Below are 27,916 nucleotides of genomic sequence, written 5' to 3' on the forward strand. Positions count from 1 at the left end.
AATTGAAAATTCTGTTTCTAACCAGAGAACTTTTAATATCATGGCATTAGCAGACAGAGTTCAGTATGGTTTAGCAGTACAAAAGTCCCACACTGGCTCAGTTTATGCCTAACTTCATAATTAGATCAGAGAAATAATCAAGCTGCCTCTTAGGCCAAGGGCAACTGCTTAAGGAGCATATCCAGCCCTCAGTAGGTAAAGCAAGTTTATTTACTTCTGGTTTTCAATATGAAATTCTTTCAATTTTGAAATTCTTTGGCAATTTTCTGTATACCTCAAGTGACAACTACTAAGCCAAGGAGAGGTACCTTTTGGTCTCAGTGAGGACATTAGTTCATTCACTCATTCAAAAACCACAAACTTGAGTGTATGTTAAACAAGACAGGCCTATGCACTTAAGAAATTTAAGCTTCCATGGTGAAGTACCCAGCCAGGTGGAATTTTTTTTAATATGAAGAATAAAATTTGCATTTCAGCTTGTTTGGTATAAATTATCCAATAGATTTCAATTATGCAATTACCAGGATTTCATATAAGCTATGTCTTATGATTAGAAGAAATGCTGATTGTATGTGGAGAAATAGAGCATAAGCGTAGAATTAAAAATCACAGGTCAGCAAGATTCAATGACAGTGAAACTTAACACTTATTTTTCTGTGTATTCACATGAGGAATTATGGGCGAATTACTATGAATAGCCGTAAAATAATCTGTAAATAATGTTGAGAGGCAACATAGTTTACTGTTAGGAAGATTAGCATCACAGCTCTATCACTGACTAATTTAATGATATTAGTAAGATTCCCTGAATCTCATTTTTCTCGTGTATAAGATGAAGTAATCAATCTCTCTCTCTTGGTTTTTATATAGATTGAGACAGTATACATAAAATACTTAGTATAACTCAGGAAGTGTTCTCTCTTTTGTGTATTTGAATAGTTTTGTATGGGATTATTTATCTATTTCTAAACACCCAGTAGGCTCTCTGGACTTGTGTAAGGGTAAGTATTTATTGTAACATCTGTGTCTCTCTTCAGTAAAGCCTTGTGAATACAATAATTTTACTGAAGAATGAGGGAGGAAGAGAAAATGTAATAAAACTTGTTTGACCTCCATATTGTGCTCAGTTCTGCAACCACTGTTCTATAGGTGTTTACTAATCCCTCATTATCATCATCAGAAATGCAGACTCGGGCTTCCGTGGTGGCGCAGTGGTTGAGAGTCTGCCTGCCGATGCAGGGGACGCGGGCTCGTGCCCCGGTCCGGGAGGATCCCACATGCCGCGGCGCGGCTGGGCCCGTGAGCCATGGGAGAGGCCGCAACAGTGAGAGGCCTGCGTACAGCAAAAAAAAAAAAAAGAAATGCAGACTCTTCAAAAGAATGGTTTATCTTGATACCATAATTAGTTAAACTTAGGAATTTCAGGGGGAGGGGTACTAACATGGATAGAAACAAATAATGTCTAACTGTATTTACATCTTTATTCAAAAGAATGACAGTTATTTTTGAATGAGTCAGGTTTGCAGTCTCTGAGCACTTGTGACTGAGGAGACCCCATCTTAAGAGGCATCATGGTACAGAGGGAAGTGAATGGGCTTCTCCTAGTTTACAAATCCTGGCTCATTCATTTACTCCTGTGCTTTACTCAACAGGAACTACTAATACCTACTTTTGGGGGCTGTTGTAAATATTAGAGATAATGTGAAATACTTGCCAGACATTTGATGGGTGTGTACTAAGTTGTGTTTCTTTGTTTTGTATTTAGCTATTTTGATACAGAACTTTATGACATTGAGAAAATGTCCATAGTCAGCTTTCTTCTTTAGATCATTCTATTTAAAGTGGCATCTTCAAAATCATCCTTCTATTAGATAGAGGGATCTTTTGTTAACCAACGGTGCTTGATTTGTTTTCCACTTTGAAATGTGGGACAGAGAGCTACTCTCTAGGGTAACAAGAGTATCTATACCAACTGCTAAATAGACATCAGGAAGGTAAAAGCAGACTGCCACCAAATTTGTGAGCAATGACCCCCAGATTTATTTCTCAAAGAAATAACATTTGTGGCAGAAAAAAAAGTTGAGTACTTTGAAAATTTACTGGACAAGGGGGAAAAAGACTAAAATGTTGGTGGCTTATCTCTGTAAATTTTAGATCTACTTAAACCTCATGAGCAAAGGCCCCTATCTTCCTACTCTTTTTCATTCAGAGTGAACCCACAGTAAAATGATGAAATGAACACCCTTTTATATCTATGTATTTCCTCACCCTAACTTCCCAGTTTGTGTCTAAGCATCAGCAATGCCAAGTCTTTTTGATCTTTTCTTCAATACCATCCCCCACTGAAACCTCAGCTTTGATGTTTCATTAACGCAAAAACATAAAAACCAATAGCCACTTAGCACTTTATCCCTCCCATTGGTCTTGGCATTTCAACAGCGGTCAAAGGCCAGTATTTCAGTTGAAAATATGAAGGATAATTTGTAAAACGTGTCAGGCTTCTGGAGGAAAGAGTGCCAGATTAGGAAGGTGATTAGAACTTCCTGCAAAAATAAAGTCATATTGGATAATTAGTGCTGAGTCATCTCTTGGGCATTTTACTTAATATAATAAAAATGAGTGTCCATCAGACACACTTTTGGCTTGTTCAAATGAAAATCATGTAACTGAGTCCCTTGGAAAAGGGAGTATTCTTCGATTTAGATAACCTAAATTTTGTTAAATAAAACAAGAATAAAAATGAAAAAATTGGCACCACTTTTATCCCCTAAAATGCTAGTCCCCAGGTGACCTTTAGAGAAATACCATCTTTAATCCCTCACCCTTCACAAGATGTGTTTCTAGGTATTGTCCCTCTAGAATGTCAGAGTCCTGGGAAGTAAGCACCATTATCACACTTGTTTTGTGAAAGCTCAGGAAAGAAAAATAGTTAAGGCTGAATAGGTAGTTATCAGCAGAGCTGAGTTTAGAATTAATTTATTCTATTCAGTAGACTATTTACTGAGTGACTATTATGACCCAGGTCCCCTACCACCCAATGCTGCTGGGCTTTCCTCTATTATTGCAGGATTTCCTGTCTGCTTGTCCTTGGTTTGGCAGAGCGTTGCAACATTTAATTACACTAATGCCATGAGTTGACCAAGGAGAAAGAGGATTTTCGCTCCTCCAATTTACGTTACACCACAAAGCCCAGGAGACCCGGTCCATGCTGGGTGATCTCCCTGGCTGTGTTCCCTGGGTTAGATTGCGTGTGCCTAAGAGAAAAAAAAAAAAATCAAAGCTCTTCTCTTTGATCCTAGAACTGTAAATCCTTTGGAGGCTTTTATTCCATGTTGGTTCTTTAAGCAGAAAGGTAGTATTTGAAACTGGCTCAGCTAACTAAAGGAGTTGCTAGTCCTTTATGAACATATGATCATTTTCTTTCTAAATTTTAAGCCCAGCCCTAATGTTAACCATGATCCAAAGAAGCCTTGGTTCTCTGAGGCTCCTGTGTATACCAGAGTCATATGAAGGGAAGCCAGAGCACTGTTTTCCCCACTAGTTTGGCAGTACATTTATCTTTTATAAAGCATATCAGCTAAATGAGTTGATCCTACATGTAGTTTGACAAGCATTCCTGCATTGACCAGGAAATGGGAAATTATCTTTCACACCAATGACATTGAATACTCACATCTTTTTTTGAGATTTTTCTACTTTGGATGTGAGCAATCAGGGCTCTCTGATATAGATATGTATTGAATTCCTACAAAGTCCTCTGGGTTTATTGGCAAAGGAACACCCCTGCCATTTTTATTCTAAAGAATTGCTTCCATAGGCCACAATCTGTCCACCATTCCAAAACCTAGCCAGATGGACTGTTAGTGGATCTGTTCTAATTTGGGAACCATTCCAGTTCTGAAACAAAGTGCCTTAGTTTTGTTCCATATGTATCAGCCATTGACTGAGGTTTTGGCCCACCACGAAGAGCAATTATGCAGCTTTCTCATTACTATCATTATCTATCTGTAAAGCATCCTGTCAATAAACTACATTCTCTGCTGCTTGAGATCTTTTTAAACCCAACCTCCTGAATATCTGCCTAAGGTAAAAGGAGATGCAGCAAACGTTGGCCCATACAGCAGAAGCACTTACACAGATACATTAATGACTAGTGGATAGTGAAGGAGACTGTGAAAGACTGAAAAGAGGTCCCTTTCTGTCTTCAGCACCATCCCACTCTTGGAGCTAAACCCTTCCAACACCGGATATAATCTCTTTGGGGCTTGTGTGTATAGCTATTTGTTATAGAGCCTGCACTTGCCTTTAGAGAGACTTACTCATGCAGTATCCTTCCCAAAACTGACAAGGAGGAAAATATTGAAATAATGAGCACTTTGATTAATTTACCACTACTTTCTTTTATTCATATCACACAGTTATGGGAATTATTTCTGCATGGCTACCTATAGATAGTATTTGAGAGTATTCAACAGGGGTCATACTAACAAAACTCATATTCCTTCTACAGTTTGTATAAGTTGTTTTTCTAAAACCTCAGAAAGAATGACATTTTTAATACAGTGTGAATGTTAACCATATTATTAGCTTTACTGATTTATTTATTCAGTATACTAAATATTCTTCAGCTATAATTTAAAATCAACTTTTGTGATAATTCATTGATGATGATTTCATCATATAAAAAATTTAGCTACAATGGAATTCTTATTGAAGTATAGTTGATGTACAATACTATGTAAGTTACAGGTGATTCACACTTTTTAAAGGTTATACTCTGTTTATAGTTGTTTTAAAATGTTGGCTATATTCCCTGTGTTGCACAGTATATCCTTGTAGCTTATTTTATACATAACAGTTTGTACTCTTAATCCCCTACCTCTATATTCCCCCCCCTCCCCTATCCACACTGGGGAAGGAATTTTGATTAAGACTTTGGCCACCAAATCTTTGGGCTGTTTCAATTAACCTAAAGCTAGAGAGTTCTTTTTGTTGGTTTGCTTTTAAGCTTCCATTAGCAGTGGCTTTTACAATTGGCACTGCTGACATGGAAACCAATATAAAGAATGAACAGAATAAAAGAAGTAGAATTAAAAGAATGCAAATATAATTGTATGACCACATATATTTATATGTCCATGAAATTCTGGAATTGCTTTGAAGAATATATAAAGATAAAATAAATTCAAGTAAAAGAACTATTTTTCGTATTGGCTCCCTAGATTGGCAATTTGCTAATTTCTTCATCTTCCAAGATGGTTTATAATTTTCAGCCCTGGTTTTTTGATATGTAAAGGAAATGTATGATTCAGGGAAATATTCCTGAAGTCATAGAGCATGCAAGATGGACATATGGAACACCAACGGCTATAATTTAGCATCTCAGGTCCCTGCCAGCCTGCAAAGACTTTCACAGTAACTCAACCTAGGTTACCACATTCAATAACTTCCATTCCACCATTGCCTAAAGCAAATTCTTCTTCACAGAATGAAATTGCACTTAGCATCCATATAGTTCTATGTTGATGAATTATTAATTTAAATATATTCTAATGAGCTCAAAATGAAGAAACACTGTCCATGACCAAATGATGTTTTATAATTTAAATATAAGTTATAATACTTTAATTGTTACATTCTACTGTGTTCTCTCTGGGGAGCCTTTTTTTCCAGGCACCTCCACGTAGCTTACGGTAAAGGTTCTCAAAATTTAGCTAGCATGGGAATCATCTGGAGGGTTTTCTAAAAACACTAATTGCTTGGCCTCACCACCAGTTTTTGGCTCAGTAGGTCTGGGGTAGAGCCAGAGAATTTGCATCTCTAACAAGCTCCCAAGCAATGCGGATTCTGCTGGTCCAGGGACTACACTTGGAGGACCACTGGCTTAAAGGACCATCTATTCTGCTAGGATGGATTTTCCATCACTCAGCCATTTGGAAAACTCTAAAATGAGCAAAAATTTTTATTTTTTCCCAGCTTTATTGAGATATAATTGACATATAACATTGTGTAAGTTTAAGGTGTACAATGCGTTGCTTAATAGCCAAAGAATTTATATAAAGATCTAAGAAAGTTGGAGTATTGATAGGAGATGACTTTAATAATAGTACTATTTGTTTCTGGAGATTCAGAAGTTCTTTTCATAGATGGTACTGCTCTCCTCAATCACCAACACCTGTGTGATTAATTGCCATCTGTGCTCCCTGGAAACTTGCTAATAGAACATGTCAGGATCTTTAATGAATTTTTAAATGCACCACTTATGGATAATCTTAAGCACTTTTTATATAAAGGAAATTATGGACCTCCTGTCTAATATATTACATTGATCCAAATAAATGAAATTGAGCCAACCCTTTTGTGTAATGTGACATTAAAGTTAAATTAAAAGGTGAGAATAAAGTCTATAGTTGCATAATCTATATAGTTTCTAGAATGTAAAAACTGGTCCACCTGCTGAGTCCCCAAATAGGTCTAGCAGTCAGGAAGGGACTAAGGAGTATTCTCCACTGTCAGGACAGCATATATCTAATGTTCCAATATAAAATTAGCAGAATTGGTCATAGCTTACACTAAGCAAAAATCTGAATATTTTGATTTATAGATTTACAACCTCTGTCTGCCACTGAATTCCTGTGAGGACCACTTAACCTCTCAGACACTGTATTTTCTCAGTTCCATAGTAAGGGACAATTATATTGACCTGCCACATAATTACATGAGAACCCCATTAATGGAAAAGAGCTCTTTTCAAACTTAACTTTCTAGAATATAAATAATGGTCAAAATACTTATTAGTATATCTTTGCTCAAGTTGGTTAACCAGTTTACCTGAGAGTTTATGCTGTAAAAGATGAGCACTGATACAGAGCAGTGAAAAAAAAAAAAAAGAACTCTGTTTTACAGGTAGAAATGTAGAAATAGTGATGTTTGTGAAACTTTGCTATTATAAAAGGAGGGTAAATTGAATGGTTAATCTAAACACCAAGGAAAATTTTACCTTTACATATATTAACACTAATTTTATTGTACTATCTTTCCAATGACTACTGTAAATGTTTTAGACTGGTAGCACTGACTTTGCCCAAACCTTAGTCATCCTTCCATTCATTGATTCATTCACTCATTGAACAAACACTAATACCTAGTGTTCTGTTTGAACTGTGGTTGGAACTGTGCCTTGACCCTACATTCTATCAAAGTTATGTAAGTCCAAGATACAAGATGTCCAAACATGAAATTAAAAGAAATTTAAAAGAAACATGAAAAGATACCCAGCATTTATGGGGTGATTTAAAAATAAATGAAAAATCGTATTAAATATGCAGCTTTGTGGCTCTTCAAATTGTTGCTTTATTTTGAAAATAAATACGTACTTACATCTTTACTGTATGTCCACTTGTCAGATTTCATTCATTAATCTATTTATCCATGTATGTAACAGGCATTAAAATAAACTAATCTTCCCACAGTCATATTACAAGCCAGTTCCTACAGCTGTAAAACACAACATTCCTCCAAGAGAAATTGGAGACCAAGGTTTCCTGTAGAAATAAAGCCAAACATTCCTCTTTCACAAAATCTCCAATAAAGTTGGATAAATACTATATATCAGTTTCAGCCTAAGTTAGCAACTTGAGTGAGGGTAAATCAGAAGCCTCATTCATGAGACCAAGTATTTTGGGGTAAAATAGAACATTAGTGTTAATGAACTGTGACTTTAGGAAATTTCAGAGTAACTTTTTTTGTGTGTTTAATTTGTTCCTTAAAGGCTAAATTTGAGTAAGATGTATTTCTAATTCTTTTCTCAGTAAAGTCTTTTAAGATTATATTACATTTTCAAATAAAATAATCAATTTTGATATATTTAAATGGAGGATAATGTTTTAGAACTTATTTTTATATTATATCATAAAATTTAAAATTTCACAGCAATTTCCCAAACATTATTGAAGGTGTACTTTGGACCAAACACTGTGCAAGGCGCTGGTTATACAAAAATGAGCAGTGTCTGGAGGGGACCTGAAAGTGATCAGGCTAGTGTTAACCTTTGTTGGTAGTGTACAGAATTTATATAAACATAGACTTAACTTTTGGACTAATCAGAGGTATCAGTTTTAGACTCTTTGAGAAAAAAACCGTAATATTGCAGAGCAGTAGACAATGGTATCTTATACTCTGGAACCTAAAATAAGAGGTTAGATTACTATGCTTCTTTAATAAGCTTACTAAATTGAATTTTAATTGTTCACACTTTGAGGCAATGAATAACAAAAACTTCACCTCTGTAATTAAAACTGAGAAGGTCTGTTTTCTCCAAAGATGCCTCAGCTTTAATCATTTTAACCCTGAAGATAGCATTTCCTTTCCCACTAGGGCAAACCCACATGAAGTAGCACAGAATTCTGCCCTCATGTAATGGGCTTTTATTTAGTGAAGTGCTTCTGTTGTTCATGCTTATCTTTTATAATAGCTGTGGGCCACTGTTTTGTCCCAGAAGCTTATATATAGAGCTATCCCTAGACAATATTTTGAAGTGGGCAAAGATTGTTTTGGATACTCTCCTTCGAGAACCATTCAGTCATTTTCTGAAGATGTCTACCTACTTCAGTTGCTTGTCATGTTTAATCAGTTGACAATTTTTTGAAATAAAAAATTTATTACTCAAAAATCACAAAACTAAATAAGTATAAAATAAATTTAAGTAATTTAAGTAATTTTCAAATGATGTTTTTATAAGTTCATAGCATTTATAGTTTGGAAATCATTAAAGTTTAAAATTATATGAAGATCCTTAGGATACCCTGTAAATGGAGAAATAGGTAATATTTAAATATAAAATTTAAATATAGGTGTATACCTTTTAATGAATACATATTAACTTATAAAACATATATCATACATATAAAGTTGTATAAATATGTACTTACGTTTATTTTAGTATATATAAATATATGTAAAGATATGACATAAATATTATCATATACATACATACATACATATATATATATATCTCCTCTGAAATTCATTCGTCAAGCCACCTATTTGACAGAGAAGGAAGAAGATATGTTATCAAGCGAATTTGAAGTTCTGTTAAAAGCTTTAGAGCTACGTTTGTATACAATCACTCCTTATAAAGAAAAATACATTTCATAATACAAATCCAAATTTGAAGAAAAAAAGCAATTTTGAAGAAAAAATAGATTTTTCTAAAAACTATTTTATTCTGACCCATAGTTTTATACTCTTTGGAACAATTTCATTAACCTTGTATCAAAAGATAGCTAACCTAATGCCATGTATTCTGGAATGGAGTGATCCAAACTAGAATTTTGGTATCTTATACTTGTTCATAATCTTAAACTGTCAAACACAGACTCTCTCTCCTTAATCTCATAATCTCTCCTAGGATTAAGCACTGATTTTTTTCCCCATACACAATAATTCTTTTCCCAAGAGCACTCAGTCGCTTTTAAATTAACTTAACATGAAAAAGTCTCTAAAGCACATAAAGACATTACAAAAAAAAAAAATTCTATTGTCAAAGAAATAATCAGTGAATGGAAGTTATACACATTCTACAATGCATGTAATGTTTAAGAACACTTGTAATAAGGATGTTTCTTAGAAAGCAAGAAAGAAAGGGAGGAAGGAAGGAAAGAAAGGAAGAAGGAAGAAATAAACACATTGTCAGTCTAATTCCTAACTGGCAGTTAAACTTTCAAATTGATAAATTCAAGATGTAAATCCCTAGAATAAAATCTCCAGCCTTGATCTCAATGAGTAAACTGTGATACTGATATCCAGAAGGGATAGATTGCTGTCTGGCAAAGCAAATTAAGTTCCTAGATCCTGGCTCCTTTCGCTTTGTGTTTAATATATACACTACGACCTGCTCTACGTCATCTTCTGCCCTCAACCTTAACTTGAAAGGCTCTCTGCCTGTGATGCGCTAGTTATTTTATGTTATTAGTCTGAACATAGTTCTAAGACATCCTACCAGGTAGCTTCTAAAGTAGCCTGCAAGTCCCTAGTAGGCCTACAACTTCTGTTATACTAAATCCAGGTTCTATAAGACAGTCAAAGAATTGGAGAAAAGTACAGCAGAGAGTCAGTGTTAAAAGGTCATATTTTTCAGTATTTTTTGAATTGGTCAAATGAGAAGATAGGAATGTGTAGAACAGGAGCATGATAGATATGTTTAAGTGATTTCTAAAAGATTATTATTTCCAAAAAATTGATTATCATTTTCTATTTAACCGAAGCCTAGAAAAGAAAAATATTTTCAGCCTCAAGATTTTGAGATTACTTTGAGGTTTGACTATAAGACTTTCCCAAGAGTGATAATCATAAATGACATTTATGAAACAATTTCTATGTGCTAAGGCACTCTCTATGCATGTATGTGTTAATTGCTTTAATTCTACAAACAACCCTGTAAGGCAAATATAAATATATTAGCCTTTTATTTTTAAAGATGAAGAGACTGATGCTTGCAGAAGTGATATGACTTGCCCTAAAATTTTCAGTTTTATAGTGTAAACCAATAGGGACACAAAATTGACTTTAAAGGTTATATTATCATGAGTGTCTTTGGAATGAATTTTCTGAAAAAGGCTGTAGAGTCTCATTACTTAGGGACAAAGGGCTAAAGTACCGATATTTATAAAAATTATACACATTCAGACATACACACATACATCATTTTCATCTTTATTTATTTTGTTCCCAAGCCTAATATTTTGATAATTCTGTGAGATCAGTTGCATATGTGAGCTCCTTTTAAGAGGAGAACATAATCAGTACGTTTATGGAACAAATTGGAATTGTTTGCTTACTTAGTACTAGAAAGCATTTCTCTCCTCAAACAGAAATAAAATTAATAAATAAGATATGAGATATAAGGTTATAATCTGACTATAACTTGGAAGAAAAAATTATAAATATATGTACCAAAAATTTGGGGAAAAAATAGACTAAAATATTGGAGGTGATTGTCTTGGGGTGGTAGGACTCTAGCCAATTTTCTTCTTTATTCTACACATATTTTCCATTTTATTTAATGAGTGATTGTTACCCCTATGATGAAAAATATTTAAGTATGGAAATAGGAAATGTAATTACCTAAGGCTATAATGAGAGTCCTAGAGTTACAAATATATTATTAAAATAAATTTCTATAAAATATGGGCATCCATTATAGAAATTTCTAGGCATTAATAAGCACATTTGTTAGATTTGGGATCTTAGAAACTCACTACTTCAAAAGGAAACCTATCTCATTATCAAAATATTAGATATTGTAACTACATATTAGATTTTTAATGTCTACTTATTGGAAACTTCTTTATATTGACCTAAATTTTATTTCACTATTGTGGTTTAGACTTAAAAATATAGAAACAATCCCTAGGTTTAAAAAAGCAATCAAAAGGAATGTTTTGCTGCTTTACTAGTACTTTTTTTTCTCTTTTTTTTTTTTCAATTTTACTTATTTATTTTTGTCTGCATTGGGTCTTCGTTGCTGTGTATGGGCTTTTCTCTAGCTGTGGCGAGCTGGGGCTACTCTTTGCAATGTGCAGGCTTCTCATTGTAGCGGCTTCTCTGGTTGCGGAGCACGGGCTCTAGGCGCATGGGCTTCAGTAGTTGTGGCATACGGGCTCAGTAGTTGTGGCTCGCGACCTCTAGAGTGCAGGCTCAGTAGTTGTGGCGCACAGGCTTAGTTGCTCTGTGGCATGTGGGATCTTCCCAGACCAGGGCTCGAACCCGTGTCCCCTGCATTGGCAGGTGGATTCTTAACCACTGTGCCACCAGGGAAGTCCCCCTTTTATTTTTGCAGTAGGCGGGTCTCTCACTGTTGTGGCCTCTCCTGTTGCGGAGCACAGGCTCCGGACGCGCAGGCTCAGCGGCCATGGCTCACGGGCCCAGCCGCTCCGTGGCATGTGGGATCTTCCCGGACCGGGGCACGAACCCGTGTCCCCTGCATCGGCAGGCGGACTTTCAACCACTGCGCCACCAAGGAAGCCCCTCACTAGTACTTTTAAAGTGCAGCTTTTTTCAAGGTACTCTGCTAAGCAGTGATTGTGGCTTACCAAGATCAATAGAATATGTCCTGTCCTCAAAGAGTTCTCAGTCTATTTGAAGTCCTGATGGAGAGAAATTTACTATGTAGAATGAAGTAGGCAACTGTTTTCATTTGGAACTATTGGAGAGAAAACTTAAATCAATTCTCAATTCTTCTAGGTTTTAAGTAATAAGAAGAGAAATATATTAGAACCTGATTAAGCCAGGGACACACTCATGGATGAAGTGTTCTCGCACATTCATTTTAACACATAACTTTTAAATTACTATATTCTATTACATTTCAAGGAGATCGGTGTTATGAAGCAACATTTTTAGTAATGCTAATTTAAAATATTAACATTAATAATGCATCTGACTTATTTACATATTGGGAATGAAGAAGAAACCAGAATTTTTCCCAAGTGGCTTTACAGTTGTTCCAGCATCATTTATTAAGTAATCCATCTTTTCCCTACCAATATAAGATGCTACATTTACCCTACAATAAATTCCCATGGGAGTTAGACTTATTTCTGGATTTTCTATATAATTATATAAAACTATTCCCTTTTAAATTTCTCCTTGGGTCAATATTGTGCTCAACAAGGTTTCCTTATCTTGGATAGAAAATATATCCTCATTAAAGCCATGAGATAGAAAGTAGTCCTAAGGAGTCAATGAGTCAGGCTGCCTTCATAGACACAAAGAAGTCCAGTGTGTGTGTCTATGTTTAATATTGTTATCAATTATTATAATGTTATATTTAAAAGGACTTTTTCAAAAATAGAAACAGTAATCATTTATGTGTACTCATCATAGTTTATAATAATAATTATTTGATCTTCCCAACTATGTGAAGAGGCATTGTAATTATTAATACCATCTAAATTTTATAGGATGGATATCTGTCTCAGAGATGCAAGTCATTAGCCCAGGACTAAATGGCTAGCAAATAACAAAAAGAGATCTCAAATCAAACTCAGATCTTGTGACACTAATTCGAAGCTCTTTCTAGTACTTCAAATTTCCTAGAGTTAGAAGCATTTTCAGAGTTTGGGCTTTGTGCCTGGCACTACAATAGGTATTATGTGGTAGGACAAAAATCTTCAGTTCTGACTCCCTAGGTTAAGGTGGAATCACCTCTGAAGTCCCTTATAGACTAGGCAGAGGCAAAACTGTGAAGTAGTGGCTTATCTTGTCACCCTCTTGGCACATTTATAGTATTCTCTTTCAAACACCAGCCATTTCATGCTCTTATGGTTCTAATAAGCAAACAACACATCAATGTCCTATTCAAGCCTATCCTCTTTGGACTTACTCTCATGCTATGAACCACAATTCCTTTTCACTTTCAATGCTGTGAATTTACAGCTCTGCATCCTAAAGTGGTCTGGTATTACATCATAATTTAAGAGTGATGCAACATAATCCTCTTTTGTATACTTTATGAAGGACTTCTAGTAATTGATTATTACTTTTTTATTATAAAGAAATATAGCATTATGGGAAACTTCACCCATCATCCTACAATAAGATATAATCTTAATCTTTGCATAGATAGATAGGAAGAAGTAGATATAGATATATACACAATAGAACAAAAATAAAACAGGCCTTCAAATGGAAAGATTTGGGTTCTAATCCTTTCCTTAGCATTTATAACTTAGGTAATAATGGCAAATTCCTTTGACTCCTAGTCCTAAATCTAGCCTTTGTACATATGGTAAAACATGAAGTTCCACTTATCTAAGCCTTATTTCTTTATCTATAACATGAATATATTTGCATTTGCTGTCCTCATTAAGGGTTGTTGTGAAGTACAACTGAGAGCATGTGTATAGAAATCAATTGCAAAATATAATGCAGCGTTAAGATTCAAAGATTTAGAACAGGCACTCTTAAGGATGCTAATGTTTGTAGGAATCCTGCTCATACTTTTCTGGTCTCTATTGGTGTGAGGGATCTACTCTTGGCATGTATGGAGATTGAGACTGACACAAACAAATGTGCTAATTATTCTGCAGAAGCATTGGGCCTTTAAAGTGAAAATTCCATTATTATAACATGGAATAACAAAGAAGCTTTCCATCTCTTCCCTTGCTCTATGAGTTAACCAACAGTTTATTCTCATTATGTCAAAGGTGGGCATAACTCCCCTAAAATAGGACTGCTTTGTCTTGGCCACAACTGGAACTAATTTTTTTATTAGGCCAGTATCACAGCAGAAATAAATAACCCAGTCAGCAAACAGAGCGGAGCTGATTAAATCTATAGGATGTCAGTATCATTTTCTCTGTTTTCAAGGCAAATGGAATCTCTCATGCCTTTGTTTCAATGACTAAGACAAGAAGCTGGCCTTGTGGGTAGAGGTCAAGTGCAATTTGATAAGGACCTTGGTCTCAAAATATATTAAAGATCAGAACATCATATAAAAGATTAGGATGAAGTTCCCTGAGCTCTTACAAGAACTAGAAAATGTCAAGTTTCAAGAGACCTTAGACATCTGTTAATAAAGCCCTTTCATTTTACAGATGGGAAACTAGAGCAGTGTGTTGATTAGCCTAAGATGATATGGGTACAGTGAGTGTTAAAACCAGAACAAAAGTATGGATCAATAATATCATTTGAATATTAATATTTGTAACTTCAGTAATTATTTACACTCTTTGTTTCCTTCCAATTGTAGTTATAAATACTGCTTCGTAAATACTTAGGGCACTCCCTAAAATGCTTTCTTCATCTGCCTAGGACGCAGAACTGGTTCAATATATGGATTACATACTCAAAGGAAGCTTTCCATGGAGAGGAGAGAGAACAGAGATAGGAATGCTGTGATTCTATTGCTTTTATTGTCACTCTCCCTTTCTTCTTATTTCTTTAATTCAAAAGGTCTTTGCTCAGCTGCATCCAGTATGTCTAAGGCAACATGCTTTAATATTGATGTTCTCAGGACATGCCATGTCAATTACTCTTTCTTCTCTTCTTAATCTCTCTGTGCCTCATTTTTTTCATCTATAAAATGAGGGGGACAGTAGTACCCCATCTGTGAGAATTAAAAGAGACAACATATATAAAGCATTTTGAACATTGCTAAGACATAGTAAATGCTAATAATATTAGCTATTATTATGACCACTGTTATTATTGTTATCTGCTAAAACTTTTCTTCAGACACTGTCAATGAAATACCACTTTTTAAGGTAATAAGGCTATTCACAGGGCACATGGAAAAATCTGGCCAGATAGCCTCGATATATTATTTGAGATTGTTTTTAAAAGCCAGTTTAAGAGCAGAATAATTTTCAGATCCCATTGAAGATTGTTTCTTATAATTATAATGACAGACGATGGCATAAGGGATACTAGGTGTATGAACAGAATTTTTTTAATGTGTAAAATTTTAAATTAGGTTACAAAAGGAAAAAGTTTACCAGCAATATACAAAAACAATCCCATAAATGTGTGTATCTCTCCTAATAATCTTATTGCACACAGAGATAAAGGTTTTATCATAATTCTATAAGCTTTCTAAGGACTTTCCACTTCTCTGACTGTATCTGGGCCCTATCCCTGATTTACTGGACTTTCTAGAGGCTTCACTATTAAATTACAGTTTATTCTCAAAACGAAATGGAACTTGCCCAGACAACAATAAAAATAAGTGTCTATGTAGTGAATGTTACTGCATGTCAAATGTTTTATGAACCCAACCTCCTTGAAGTTCATTTTAACACTGCAAGACAGGCATTATGATCCTCATTTTTCAAATGAGAAAATGGAGCCTCAGAGAGATTGACTGACTTTCCCAAGGTCACACAGCTCATGAAGGCCATAACAGAGTTTCAAACCTAGCTTGGTCATTTGCCATGTGGAAAGTTTAAGGGGCTTTATTGAAAAAGACTCTGAAACTATTATCTTTTAAAACATATATAGAAATATTATGAATAAAACATAAGAGAAAAATGAATGGCAATATAAAAACGGAAGAAATACCTTTTTAAACCAGCTGTTCTGTGAGAAACCAGTGGTTCTATATTGCAGTATTTAACAGCAGATAAAAATATGTGTATGTACTTTTACTCTGAGCAGCAGATGTTGTTAGATTTTTTTTTCATTTTAACATTTATTAACATGAATGATTAACTTGATCTTCCTTGAAAATAAATTTTGAAAATATTTTTTTTGGAGCATTTGAGACTTCTAATTGTCCTTTGGGATTACTTGTATCCCAGTTTCCTTTAAAGCCAGTATTACTTTAGGAACATCCTAGAAGCATAGTGAGAGGAGGGGGAGTCAGGATTCATATGCAGATAAAGACCACATCTCTGGGTTTTCCAGGAAGCACAGAGCATCATGGAAGAGTAGCAGCCTCCTACAGCAGCTCTGTGTCTGGATTTGAGAATGGACATGTATTTGGAGAGTGTTAATGGTCACTCCTGGCCTTCACGGGGCCTTTGGTTTGCCTTAATTTTTTTTTTTTTTTTTTTTTACGTAACAGGCTCTACTGCCTGGTAATATTTAGATGCCAGTTCCCACATACAGTAATCATATAGTGGTTATCATAAAGCATGTCAGTGTTGCCATTTATTGAGGAAAAATATTTTACAACTGCTATTTAGAACCAGAAATGTTCTGTGGAATCATATGGTACTCTTGTGTATATAAAGGGGCAGATGCAATCAAACTGCGTGGAGCTCTTCAAGACCTACTGAAGAGCCTCATCCATTTTGAAAGAGAGTTGCTTTTTAATAATTCTCAGATTATCTGTATAAGTCATAGCAATTCATACTATCAAGAATAAAATTATCTTAAATATTTTAACATCTCCAGCTGGATTTAATTAAGCAAGAGGGTCCCCCCCACCCCCGTGTTTATGCTCACCAGATGGTTGTCAGTTCCATGTAAATTTTATGAAAGTCTTATGTATGTTTTTAAGACTCTGAATTAATTTTATTACCAATTATGATACCATCAAACAAAAGACGTGCTTTTCTAAAGTAAGGAGATTGTCATGAAGTACTGATAAAATGAAAACATAGGGTGTAGATTCAGAAAAATTTAGGTTTGAATTTAGACTCTACCTCTTACTAAATGGAAGACTTTGAATAAGTCTCTTAATCTCTCTGGGATGCAGTTTCTTCCTCAATAAAATGAAGATGCCACATACCACATAGGGTTGTTGTGAAAGTCAGGAGTGTGATGCCTGGTCATACCAGGTCTCCAACAGTTTTGAGTTTAAGGCAGTCGTTAGTAGTACCCTATGAATTCTTCCCCAATCTCACTCCATTCCCTTCCCACTGAGAGGCAACTATTACTTGTTATCCTAGAATTTCTATCACCATGACTTAACTTAATTACATGTTTTGTGTCCCTGAGCAATACATATATATATTTTTCCACCTTGTATATTTTCACTTATCTTTCTATTCTCAGCTCAAGGTCATCTTCATGAAGTCTTCCTCAGTTCCCCAGGCCCAGCTCCCTGACTGTCCCTGCCTCTAGGATTGCTCTTCCCCAACCCATTCTCCAAATAGAATCCTGTCACTCTCCCAATCAACTCTAGAGACTCCCCTGTTCTCCTGGTCCATGCTTAGAGATAAAGGAGTTGATGCAACACATGCAAACCCCAGTGTTATTCCTAGGTTTTCTCAAAAGACTGATTAAAGCCCCCCTTGGGAAAGCCTTGCTACTCCCTGATGGACACCTCCCTGGCCCTCTAGGAGAGGTGGAGTCTTCATAGACCTGTCCCAGAAAGGCCTGGATGCTTTCCGGCAGTGAAAGATGAACCCCCCCTTAATATTTACTGGGACCTTCTCCCATGGCTATTGGACAGATCTTTAGCTCCTGATGTTCCTCTGAACCAGGAAAATGTGGAACAGAGAAATGCTGACCTACTCTGACTTCAAAATATAGTTTTAGGGGAAGATACATTTTTATGTCATTGGTGCAAATAATTACAGAGTACTCATTACTCTGAGTTCCACTTGATCAGTGAAATAATGTAAATGAATGCCTTTGCTCATGACAGTGAAACTTATAGGGAGAAAAAAGTCTCATAAGCCTTTAGAAAAGTTTTTTTTTAAGATATAGCTCATTTCAAATCATCTCTGAAAATCCCTTCTATATTAAAAAATTAGTAAAAGTGTATAAAAATAATACCTAACTAATATGATTACAGGGAAGCTTTAGGTCAAACTAATGATGTAGGGAAAGTATTTTTTTGTATTCAGCCTGTAAGTATCCACATTTTGGAATTAGAATTAGATATTACTAATTTTACCATAGAGATTTTTTAATTCTATATTTATACTTTCATGATATACTGATGTCGTATATATAATATACTTGATGCTGAGTCCTTAGTCAGGGACATAGTCTAGAAATGCAACATTGTGCCTGGAATAAGTAAGATTCGCTTGGTGGAATGATTTCCATTGAAGAAATAAACTGGAGACTTCTGCATTTGTCGGAAAGTTAGTCTCCAAATGCAAGTATTCCAAATGTTGCTCTGGACAAAGTCTTTAGGAAGAAAATAAAACTAGTTTGTGCTTTGTTTTTTTTTTTTTTTTTTTTTTTTTTTTTTTTTTTTTGCGGTACGCGGGCCACTATTGTGGCCTCTCCCATTGCGGAGCACAGGCTCCAGATGCGCAGGCTCAGCGGCCATGGCTCACGGGCACAGCCGCTCCGTGGCATGTGGGATCTTCCCGGACCGGGGCACGAACCCGTGTCCTCTGCATTGGCAGGTGGACTCTCAACCAGTGAGCCACCAGGGAAGCCCACTAGTTTGTGCTTTGAAAGCAGTTGACCTCAAAAGTTTTAGATTGATTCTAAATTGGAAATTTTTGCTGAGTTGTCTTGAAAGTTTTTTCATTTTGTTTTCTTTTTGTCATATGTACTAAAAGGTCCAAAAGGACCTAGAGCATCTGTTTATTTATATTATATAATGTTAGGAAGCCTGTTAGTTCTTAACTACACTATTAGGATCTTCTCTTTCCCAGATAACAATATCATATTTCAAATAACTTGAGTCTCAGAGTTGCCAGCAACTCTTGAGAATGACTCCCCAAATTATTAGATTTTCAGTAATATGCAAGAAAAGACCATCATTTCTTGTCTAAAAACCAGTATTGTTGCGACAATTTAAGAGATTTGGGGGAAAGAATTTTGCCTGGGAATCTTATGGGATCCCTCTCTGCCACGCTTTTATCTGAACCAACATGCACCACTGTGCCTCGCTCTGCCCTCAGCTCAGTCACAGATTCTCAAAGGCAGGTTCCAACTCCTAGAAACAAAACTTCTTCTCTCTCATCAAGACCAGGTCACCCTTCAAGTGAAAACATTCAATCTAATTTGCTGAAGGTCATCTTAATATTTCCTGGGCAGATGGTCTGGTGTTTCTGAGATTGACACATTGATGCCAACTTACCTGGAGTGGATCTTCATTCAGGTTCAGTTGAGTTACATCTTCTCAGTGTAGTGCTTTCCTTATGTCATTGTTCATTTCTGCCACACAGGATTTTTAACATAAAAGTTGGATTTTCTATGATCCAGAAAGAAGAGTCATATAGGAAAGAAACATTCATGTAGTTTTCTTCCCTTAAAATAACTATTTCCCTTATTCAGTTAAGGATCATTTTGTTTTTAGAAATTAAAAGCATACCAAATGCCTCCTCAGAGAAGTCCCTCTTTTCTCTCTTCTCTGTTTCTCTTCAGGTAGAGATCTCAGGGAAAGTGAGAGGCAAGTGTAAAATGAAGAGCTAAAGTTAATTTCTAGCCATACTTCTCCTTAGGAACTTAAAGGGATGTTTCCTTACCCACACCTGGGCCACACCCAGTGAATCAGAATCTTGAATGAGAGGCCAGGAAACCAGTGTGTTTTTATAGCTCCCTAGGTGATTCTAATATGCATCCAAACTTGAGAAGACCTAGTGTGTCCAATCCTGAAGCAATATTGAATACCTCTCCTGTCCCCAGCTTGCACTTGCTACCACGTGTTACCTATGTGACTTTTAATACTGTCTATCCTGTTTTCATATCTGTAAAGTGGATGTGGTGAGTGGTGATGGCTGCTCTGTATTTCTTCATCATGAAAACCACAAGCAAAAACATTTATCTTCCATATAGCAATTCATTCTGTTTGAAGATATTGTAAAATGCAGCAATGTGATTAGGATAATCAGTACATCATTTCCATCCCATTCACTCTGTTTAGAACTAAAGCTCCCAGAGTATTTAGTTAATGGCTATTATATTATTTTTAAATTTTTCATTCATTCATTCAACAAATATCTATTGGGTATACCTCATGATATACCCTTATGTAGAATGGCCCATCACAGAATCATGGATCCTAGGACTGAAAGGGACCTAGTCCAATTTTTCCCAATTAGAAGATGGAAAAACTGAGATCTGGAGGGTATTGTATCTTATTCATGACTAGTTACATTAGACTAACACACCTACTTAGTGGCCGAGCTGGAACTAGACCCAAATACTCTTCCTCAATCTATTTCCTGAGCCCTTAAGGCATATTTTATTACAGTTACCTGTTGTTGCATAAAATATTACCCCAACATTTAGTAGCTTAAAGCAATAATCATCATTTATTATCTCTGGCTGTTACTGCGTCAGGAATTTAGACAGAGCGCAGGGGAAACAATTTGACTTGTTCCTTGATGTCTGGGGCTTCAGCCTGAAGACTTATAGGTAGGGGACGACAACCATGTCAAGCCTCTTTCATCACATGCATGGCAGTTGATGCTTGGACTGTCAATCAGAACACCCGTACTTGGCCCTTCTATGTGTTATAAGCTGAGCTTCCTTACAACATGGTGGCTGGGTTCCAAGGGCAAGTGTCTCAAGAAAAAGAGAGAGCCAAGGAGAAACCAATAGCCTTTTATAGCTGAGCCTATGTAGTCATGAAGAATCATTTCTGCCATACTCTGAAGGTCAAGTTAACTACTAAGGTATCCCCAAATTGAAAAGGAATGAATATAGACACAACCTCTTGAAGGAGGAGTGTCCACATCCATCATAAAATGATGCGGGATGAGATTTATATTGGAGCTGCCATTTGGGAGAATACAATCTTTCACAAGTCAGAGCTTATTTATGGGAGCCTGGTACAATTTGAAAACCACGTCCATCACTTTTTTCTGTAAAAGGGCAAGACAACACAACTCCATCAAGAATACATCCCTGAAAAGCTGAAAGCCAATCATGCTTTGACAACATATCTCAAACATACACATACACACACACACACGCACACGCACACACAGACACACATACACTATATACATATATCCCCTCCACATTTAATATTCTGAGTTTATACTACATCTTCATGCTTATTAATGCTACATGAATGTTAGAAGTAAGATCCTTGAAATAATGAACAAGAACTCTTTATTATTTTCCACAGTGTTTGGAAAGTGGGAGGAACTTTAGTCCCCTCATATGGACCCTCAAGAAATCAGAAAAAAATTATATCTGGAGATATATTATATAAATTCATATTAGAAAATCTCCCATTCTTTTAGAATATATTTCTGAATGTTAAGAGACAGGAATCATTGACAAACTTTAAACCTAATAGCAATTATTTTCTGTTGTGATTAACACAAAATAACCAGAGTGGTTAAAACATTTAAAATCATTTAACTAATCTGATTTCATGACAGAAAATCTTAGTTTTACTTTTTATTTTTAAAACTTACTACATTGACACCTTGTTTTGGAAAATATTTTGCTTTTGTCAGTTGAGCAAATATCAACATAATTTAGCAGATTTAAACTGCTTCAACTTGCAGTTACTAGTTCAGGGAGCCACTGTTATTATCTTATTTAGGGACCATCTATCATATTGCATGTAATAACTTATGTGAATACAGAAAGATAGCATTAAAAGGTAAGATGAAAAAATCTCTCTAAGCCTTTCAATTTAATGTCAAAGTTAATTTGTTGTATAGGTCCCAAAGGAAGGACATCCTTATTAATTCATCCTTTCTAACCACTGAACATGTAGATGGTCTAAGTCCTTGTTCTTCTAATTTTCAAAACTCTATCAATTTACTTGGGAATTATTTTCTAAATATTTTTAGAATTTTAAACATAGTCCTTGAATTAAAAATATAGCTGGAACAGAGTCCTTGATTCAAGTATCATTAATTGAATAACCCTTAAGTCAAACCCCAACTGAAGAGCCCTTTAAAACTAACTTGAATTCTAAAATACATTCCTAAAGGAATACATGTATAAAATTTTTCTTGATGTTATAGCACTACAAAGGCAATGTGGAAATATTTATACATTTCCCAATCATGACAATTATATATTATATCCTATAAAAATGAAAATCTTGGATCATGTTATATGTGTCTTACCACCAATTTTTCAGAGTGCTGTACTCCATAATTATGATGTACCTAAAGCTGAAAGACCTGTTTGGAAAAATATCTGGTATTGTTAGCCTACAAATGAAAGTCACAAGGCTTTTATAGATGGTTTATGAAAATTTTTCTTGTAGCATCAGTGTTTATGATCTGTTTGTCTATAATCATTGTCCACAATTTTATTCTTAGCATGAACTAATAACATTTTTTTCTGTCGAGTCCAAAACAGAATATGTATTTATTGAGTATACATTTGTGTACACATACATGCAGTAGAAGGCATAAATGGATGGGACAAGTGATTCTTGAATTCCTTTGCCACTCAAGTTACCCATAAACTGAAAGTGTGAGAACCACATATCTACACAATATCTAATTCCTTTTTGCCTGAAATTTTCACTTCATTAATTGATTCACTCTCTTCTGGCACCTGTTTTGGTATAATATAAGTGCAGTCTCTTTGAAATTATTTCCCAAAATATTCATGATTGCTGAGTGCATAGGTATGTTAGTCACTTTGTGAGTCGTGAGAAGTAGGAAAGTCTTAGTTTTTTCTGTACTGAGTACCTAGTTTATTTAATTTTGAACAAGGGAGTAGGAAAGAGGAACCCAAATCCCCAATTTTTAAGCCAGCTCTATAGAAATTAAAATCAGGAAGACATTACTGCATAGTCGCTAAGTACATGGACTACAAGACCTTCGAGATCTGATATTGAATCCCTGCCCTGCCACTTTCTCACCTGCAAACCTTCTCTCTTAGGATTGTTTTGAGAGAATTAATTTACGTGATGAGAATAAGGCCTCAAGCACCCACCATTCTAGGCACACAACTATTATCGTACAAATATGTCTTCACAAAAGCAGTACTCTACCTGTGATGCCCTGAGACCTGGACTTTCATTTTAAACAGGGTTAAGTAAAAATATTTCAATGACCTAACTCAGTAGACCACTCAACTACTATTTACAGTCGTGGCTTTCGTTTTGTTTGACTTTCTAACTGTCACGTTAGAATACAGTGTCAACAGAAGCAGAATTTAGGTTTAAATTCAACTAAATTGTATTAAAAACAATTGCATTTATGCTTTAATTGGAGTGTGTTGAAAAGCCCACCCTCCTTTCTGAGTCCACATGCCTTCTGACAGCCACACTTCTGAGATTGTAGTATATCCAACTGGGAAATATATTCCATTTTGCTTTAACTCATCACCCCCCCTTCTGCTGACTGAAAACATTTCTTTGGGTATATTCCAAATGGCAATAGAAGTTTTCATTGTACTTATTAGCATCTATGCTTCCATAAGATTCTTTGAGGGTATCCAATGACATATTGTAGCTTTAATCCTGGAACTCTTAAGCTAATCAGAGATTCGAGGTTTTGTGAAATTTGGAGCATTGATTCTTATAGATAAAACTGGAGAAGAGGTAGCTGTCTTCATCTTGTCCATGCGAACAATTGCATGCGGGAATGCAAACGTCATCATCCTGATTCCATTCCTGCACAAACAATGATGTAGGGGTGGTTTCTTGTGCTTGCTTTCTCGGTAATTCTTTCTTTCCTTGGGACCTGATTCAACTTCCAGTCTGTCTCAAGAACCCCAACATTAAGAGCGTGTATAGGCCTGCCTTACCTGACCATTCACTCTGCCCCTCTCAATCCTAGCTCACTACCCTTCCTGCTTTTCATTGCTCTGCCAGCTGGTGGCCCTTCTGAAATGCTGCTGTTACACTAATGCTTTCTCAGTCAGGTGTTAACTGACGTCACAGCTTCACGCATCCACTTTTTACCACTTCCTCACCCTACTGTATGTTAACTGTGTGTGTGCTCAACAAGGGAGTGTTCGGCTGCCTTCTAGTTACACTGCTTACTCTTCATTTTCCCTAAACTAACCCTAATTTGGCTCTTTGGGACTTTATTCTTTTCTGATATTAGCCACTTTCTGGAGAAGTTCTTGCTTAGGAAAGTAAGGTAGAAAGCCGAGACCCTCCAGATCGTATACAACCCTAAGTAAGAGATCAAAGACTTAATACAGAAATCTTTAGTTGTGACCAAAATCTAATACCTGTCCCATAATTGTATACATTTCACCATTATTTGGTTCCCACACAGGCAGTACATCTGTAATAATTGCTAGTAGTTCATTCATGACCTCTGGCCATTTAACTTATTTCCATTGAAAATCTTATTATGTGTTTCTTTGTCTTAGTTTATGATTCAATTTTGTCTTATGCTTTTTCTTTTTGCCTTTCTGTGATGATTTCAATACTCACCACACATGTGCTTACTACTGGGGCAAAATCACCATAGTGAAGCATTTTAATGACAGCACTCTGTTTTTTCTTGGTTTTTTTTTTTTTTGCGGTACACGGGCCTCTCACTGTTGTGGCCTCTCCCGTTGCGGAGCACAGGCTCCGGACGCACAGGCTCAGCGGCCATGGCTCACGGGCCCAGCCGCTCCACGGCATGTGGGATCTTCCCGGACCGGGGCACGAACGGGCGTCCCCTGCATCGGCAGGCGGACTCTCAACCACTGCGCCACCAGGGAAGCCCTAGCACTCTGTTTTTGATGGTAGCGCAAGACAGCTTGTTCTTAGTGCTCTTTCACAAGGAATTGTGCGATGTCCCAAGGAAAAGAGAAGAGCTATTAAATAGCTAAGAGCCCTGATGCAGTCTTCTATTTCTTGGCCACATTCTGGATCTATCCAGGAATGGATGTCCTTAATGACTTCTTTCCAAGAAAATTCTCCAAAGAAATAAGGTATCTTTCCCTCTCTAAGCAGTATTATTAAATGGAGCTTTTGTTGTTTGGCACACTGCCATTCAGAGGAGAGCCGTTATCTTGCCCCAGTGGGAGACAGAAGAGTACAAAATGTATCCTCTGGATCCCAAGATCCTGACTACAGGTTAGAACACAGGAATGGTCTGTCAGCAGTTTTCTCCCACAGAAAAGTCCCTTAAGTTTCCTCCTTCTTTCATCCCTGAATACTGAGTGTTGCAGTGCCTAATACTCCATTCTGTTGTCACCATCCTCCATCTTTATAGAATTGTAGAGTTACTGAAAGTTAGGGAGCTTATAGTAGTCTCTCATTTTCCACATCTCACCAGATTTCCCACAAGTAGCAGGGCTGGGACTTGAATCCGCCGCAGTCAGCTACTTTATCCTTTCCCACTGTGTCAGTGATGAGCTCTGAATGATGCCAGTCATTTAGAGCTTTTTTTGGTGTCTTTATCATTTTTTATTTCTATTTTTAATTGTGGTAAGATACAAGGATCATAAAATTTTCCATCTTAACCATTTTTAAGTATATAATTCAGTGGCCTTAAGTACCTTCACATTGTTGCACAAGCATCTACCTCCAGAACATTTTTCATCTTGCAAAACTGAAAATTATACCCATTAAACAGTTACTGCCCCCTGCCCCATGCCTTCCCACTGTGGTGGTATCTCACTGTGGTTTTTATTTATGTTTCCCTTATGATTAGTGATGTCGAGCATCTTTTCAAGTGCTTATTGGCCATTTGTGTATCTTCTTTGGAGACATTCTATTCAAGCTCTTTGCCCAAATTTTAATGTAGTTTTTTCTTGTTGAGGGTTTTGGTTTTTATTTATTTACTTATTTTTGGATAACTTATATAACACTTGTCTCTTCCTGAGAAATGTCATGCTAAAAAAAATATATCATTTCAAGATATAACATGGGTGTACTTTACATAGAGTTGCCAATCTGGCATTTTTTATCAAAGATAGATTACAAGCCTAGTCACTGAACAGTTTAAGCATTTATCTTTCTTACATCTTAAAATGTAAGGATTATGGTAGAATATAGGCCTATCTTTTTTACAAGTACTATTTGAGTGTCTGCTCAAGATGGCAGATCACAGATTTCACATACAGTGGGAGAAAGAAAAAAAAAATTACTGAACAGAGGAAATAATATGTGGTTAAAGAATTCTTTCTGGTGCTTCCCTGGTGGCGCAGTGGTTGAGAGTCCGCCTGTCGAGGCAGGGGACACGGACTCATGCCCCGGTCCGGGAAGATCCCACATGCCGCAGAGCGGCTGGGCCCGTGAGCCATGGCCGCTGAATTCTTTGCGTACCAGATATTGCTGAGGTTAAATATGGTAACTACCTTATAGTCTGTAATTTTGCCTTTATTTCAAACACAGATGTTGCAAAATTTAACTACTCAGCTACATTTAAATAATGTTACAATGATAGTGTATATTAGTAAAGGCAAATGTGAATGTAAGAATTTGTTGTTCTCTCCCCTGCTGGTGGGAATTTCCAAAAAGCAAAACGGTCATAAGAAGTAAAATGGAAAACTTGGGCCATATTCTATAACATCACTGAACCTGCTCGGCCTTTGTTTGTGTTTTGTTAGGAGTTGTTTTCATCGGTGTATTATGACTATTTTTTCACTAGTCATTGTGATTCATTTCCCTTTATAGTTTAGTAATTACATTTGTGAAATATATTTTTAACACCTAATCACCATCAGGGCACTCTTAAGAGATGAAATTAGAAAGACCATCAGACATTCTGTCTTAACTGTATTGCTAATTTAGTACTAACTTATTTTTTTTTTATTGCAACTTGCTATTGGTATCATGAATGGAGCTTTAATTGTAGAGAATGGTCCTCGCTGAAATGGCACTCCCATTGATTTAAGTGCTTTCTTTTAATTTATGGAGTATTCCTTTTGGGGGATTATTGTCAAACATTTTTTAATTATACTTCCAGTTACTGGAAGACAGATTGAAAGCAGGGCCAAACAATTAAGGTGTGATGAGCAGAACTTTCCCTCCTCTCTACAGCTTTCTTATTCTGTGCTCCAAATCTCCACCCCAGGGAACGTTCCTATTAGCAAGACTAAATAAAACCCGGAACCTACATTCCTAAACCAAATCACATTCGTTAAGTTTACTTCTTTGGTGTTCCTAATTAAATTTATGATTAGATAAGTCTTGTTTTATGTACCATAACTTCTTTATATACTTAATTTTTTAAAAGTGAACTGGCAAAGCAAGTCATAAACAAGTTCATCACAAAGACCAAACTTTCTTTAATAAAGCAGGTTGCAAAATGTTCTCTTCACCTGAAATATTAGATCGCCACATTGAAATTGACTTGGACACCATCTATGTAGATAAGTATTCTTTAGATCAGAACCTTGAACATTAGCTGTTGGGGTCATGGTGGGAAACAACTGCTATGATGGAAACTATATCATCATGGCTGACAGTTAGGGATCCAGTTTGGCTGACCATCCCTGATGTCATTAATCCTGCTTAATCTCCCTGCTTTTTCAAGGGAATCCAGCTAATTTTACAGAACCTTTTGAACTGCTTACACAGTCATGCAAAATGGATAATTTCCAAGGTGCTCAAATGTCAGGGAAATGGATCCTTAAATAATTTAATAAGAAAAGGAAAGCTTTGTAATGATTAAATTACATT

General features: G+C 36.0%; 1 protein-coding gene across 2 annotated transcripts in view; it reads left to right on the forward strand.

Annotated features, from left to right (window-relative positions):
- Nucleotides 1–27,916, forward strand: part of CALCR (calcitonin receptor) — a 144,884-nt gene that overhangs the window by 43,833 nt on the left and 73,135 nt on the right. The gene's annotated exons all lie outside the window — the stretch shown is intronic.

The sequence above is a fragment of the Neophocaena asiaeorientalis genome, unplaced genomic scaffold, assembly GCF_003031525.2.
Source record: "Neophocaena asiaeorientalis asiaeorientalis breed wild unplaced genomic scaffold, Neophocaena_asiaeorientalis_V1.1 scaffold70, whole genome shotgun sequence".
Taxonomy (NCBI): domain Eukaryota; kingdom Metazoa; phylum Chordata; class Mammalia; order Artiodactyla; family Phocoenidae; genus Neophocaena; species Neophocaena asiaeorientalis.